The 3,557-nt window shown below is 45.5% G+C and overlaps 1 protein-coding gene across 1 annotated transcript in view; it reads right to left on the bottom strand.

Moving 5' to 3' along the window:
• Nucleotides 1-3,237, bottom strand: part of Ubap1 (ubiquitin associated protein 1) — a 33,637-nt gene extending 30,400 nt beyond the window's left edge. The window contains exon 1 of the mRNA XM_005362008.2: nt 3,030-3,237. The gene's annotated coding sequence lies outside the window, so the exon portion shown is untranslated. The remainder of the gene's footprint in view (nt 1-3,029) is intronic.
• Nucleotides 3,238-3,557: the final 320 nt, after the last annotated feature.

Below are 3,557 nucleotides of genomic sequence, written 5' to 3'. Positions count from 1 at the left end.
AACAGAAAAAAATATATCAGTGCCTATACTCAGAAATATTGATATATTTACAATGCTGAAAATATTCAAAAGAACTTGTATCTTCAGTTAAACTTCAGGAACCCTAAGCTTTTTGGGGGCAGTAGGAGAGGTAAAGTCTCACTATGTAGTTCAAGTGGGTCCTGTACGACTCAGAAGTGCTGAGATGACAGGAACATGACACCACTCCTGATAGATTTTAAATACAATAGTCAAAAGGAAAAAGAGGAACCCACACCTGACAACCTAAGTTTGATTCCTGGAACCCACAAGAGGGGAAGGAAAGAACCAATTCCTGCAGGTTGTTCTGACTGTCCTGGAACTCACAACTCACTCTGTAAACCAGGCTGGACCTCAAACTCAGAGATCCACCTGCCTTGGCTTCCCTGAATGCTAAATTAAAGGTGTGCGCAACCACCACCAGGACATGGTCATTTAATTTTAAAAACTAAAAATAGGCAGGGCTGGGCAGTGGTGGTGTACACCTTTAATTCCAGCACTTAGGGTGACAGAGGCAGGTGGATATCTGTGAGTTCAAGGCCAGCCTGGTTTACAAGAGCTAGTTCCAGGACAGCTAGGACTGTTACACAGAGAAACCATGTCTCAAAAAACCAAAAAAAGGAAAAAAGGAAAAAGGCTAAAGACACAGATGACATTTGTCAAAGAAATGTGCACTGATAATCACTACAATGTCTATCTACTGTATCTTACTAGGATACTGTTTTCCCAAATCAAAAGAAAAAAATAAAGCCAGCCAAGTATGGTACTGACAAATGTCTTTCATCCTCAAACTCTCTCAGCAGAAGGAGGAGGATCTGAGTCTTTAAGCCAGAATGGTTTGCAGGGTTCTAGGCCAGCCAGAGTTACATACTAATGCATATTAAGAGAGTATCAAAAGAGGGGTGTTGGAGAGAGAGCGCAGAGGTCAAGAGAGAACACTACCTCCTCTTCCAAAGACCCAAATTCAAGTTCCAGCACCCACACAGAACCTTAGAACTGTGAAATTCCAGTTCCAGAACACTCTCTTCTGTGCAGACATACATACAGGAAAGACTCCCATACACATACACACATAAATAAACTAAAAAAAAAAAAAAGATTAAAAAAGGAAACAAAAACAGACACATGTCACAAGTAAAAAGTTTTGAATACTAAAAAGAAAAGTTTAAAAGAATCCAGCGGGGCAGTGGTACTGCACTCAGGAGAGGCAGACTCATCTCCGTGAGTTCGAGGCCAGCCTGGCTTACAAAGTGAGTTTCAGGACAGGCAAGACAACACAGAGAAACCCTATCTCAGAAAAAAAAAAAAAAAAAAGTAAAAATTCAGGGAGTTTTTATATTTACATACTTCAATCTTCGTAAATTAATACTTTTTTCTCCATGAGGCCTTTGGTTATTTACCTGCTATGCAACGACAGGGACATTTACTAGAGAACTACTAATTCCCCGGTTCCATAACTATGACTCACTGATGAAACACACAGTAGGTTTTCAGTAACAGAATGAAGAGAATGAATCAGAAACAAAAACTCAATCTATAAAACTTCACTTACGATACCTAAGGCAATCTTATTGACTTTAGACATTTTGTGGCTTAAGATAAAGCGGAAACTTTCAGTTTAACTAGGCTGGGATACTAACTAGGAAGAAAAATGTTTATAAACCCAGAGATCATGCCTTTGATCCCAGCACTCGGGAGGCAGAAGCAGGTGGATCCTCTGTGTGTTCGAGGGCAGGCTGGTCTACAGAAAGAGTTCCAGGACACCAGGGCTATACACAGAAACCCTGCTGGGGGGGGATGTGGGGGGATAATGTTTTAGGCTGGGTGTGATGGCAGGTGGAAAAATAAAAATTTTGTAGATTTACTTATTTTATTTGTATGAGTGTTTTGCCTTCATGCTATATGTACGCACCATACTCCTGCCTAGTGGTCATGGAGGTCAGAAAAAGGTTTCATAGCTATCCCCTGGAACTGGAGTTATGGATGAATGTGAGCCACCATGTAGGGTCAAGAGCTGAAATCAAGTCCTCTGCATGAATAAGTGCTCTGGATTGTTCAGACCCTAAAAAGAACTATTTATCAATGAAAATGAAATACCTTGCTTTATCATCAAATCTGAGAAAATTCAACAGAAAAGCATCCACCATATTTATTAAAATTCCCAAACACTAACAACTACAACTGAAGAAACAGATAAAGTGCTAAGAATGAGAATTAGAACATTATATATAATACACGACAAATTTTGGGTTACAACACGCTATGGTGTCTAAAAAGTATCAAAATCTTACTCCAGTTCAACACAAAAAATTTTAAGTCTCATGTCAGAAAACAATTACATGAGGTCAAGGGCCGCTGGTAAAAAGGCAAATGCTTGGCTTCAAAAGACAGACTTGGGGTTGTTTATGAGACCCAGGTGGGTAACCCAGGTATTTCCACCCAGGAAAGAAAAAAAAAAAAAAAAGAGGAAACTCTAGGGAAGATATAGCTAGAGAAGATCAGACAATGCCAAAGATTCCACCCAAAAGCATTCACCCTGGTCTGATTCTTTTTCTCCCTAATCTCATCGCCCAATTAACTAAATGCTCACATTCCACGCTCGCCCTCAACTCCCCAGCACTCTTTCTTTCCTAAACCTGGGTTCCGCTCCTCGACCTGCTCTAGCTCCCACTGAGCTCCCACTGGAGCGGCAGAGAGGTCTACTGCGTCCGTCTCCTAGGAGAGAATTAGTCCCCTTAATCCCAACTCATTTGCTCGCACCCCGTCTGCCGTCTGCCCTCCGCCCCTTCAACTCCGGTCCCGTCACTCTGACCCTTCGCCCAGAATCCGCCCTAGACGTCGGTCGCCGTCCGGCTTTCTCCTTCCCTCCCCAGTACTCCAGCTCCTTTCATCCTGCGGGGGCCCCCAGGCACCGGGTCCCCAGCTTCCCCCCACCTCCACGGTCTCCGGGTACCGGCCCCTTCCCCCAACTCCGCCCCTCTCCCCCTCCCCCAGAGACAGGCCCCCCTCACCTGAATGCCGCTGCCGTCCAGAAAGCTGAAAGGTGCTGGCTCCGCCCGGCCTCCCGGGCTCAGTCCCCGCCTGGCTCCCGCTGCCCCTAGGGAGAGCGAACAACCCCCATTCCAACTCTATCCGCCCCGGGCCAGACCGTCACCGTAGCCACCGCCAGTACCACGGCCGCCATGTTGAAGGCCTACTTCCCTCCTCCTTCCAGCCGTTGCTCCGCCCCTTTAGGCGTCTGACATCATGGCGTTGAGCCCCACCCGCCCGGACCAATGGGAGGAGCCGACAGTGACGTAACTAAATCCCTCTTCTGGATTCCTGCAACCCTGAGCTTTGATTGTGAAATGACAACCCTGCTGATCCAGGGAAGAAAGGAGGGGGTCACTGAGAGGTTAAGACTCAGGGTTAGAGACAGGACCAAAGCGAGAACCCTAGAGACTTGAATCGCGAGGGCACACCCAAAGGCTTAGCCGTGAATCCTTGGAAATTAGAAAATCTCTAAGAAACCGGGACCAGTTTCACCCTTGTCAGGTCTC

Source organism: Microtus ochrogaster, linkage group LG5 (genome assembly GCF_000317375.1).
Source record: "Microtus ochrogaster isolate Prairie Vole_2 linkage group LG5, MicOch1.0, whole genome shotgun sequence".
NCBI lineage: Eukaryota > Metazoa > Chordata > Mammalia > Rodentia > Cricetidae > Microtus > Microtus ochrogaster.
This window is presented reverse-complemented; position numbering and strand designations above follow the sequence as displayed.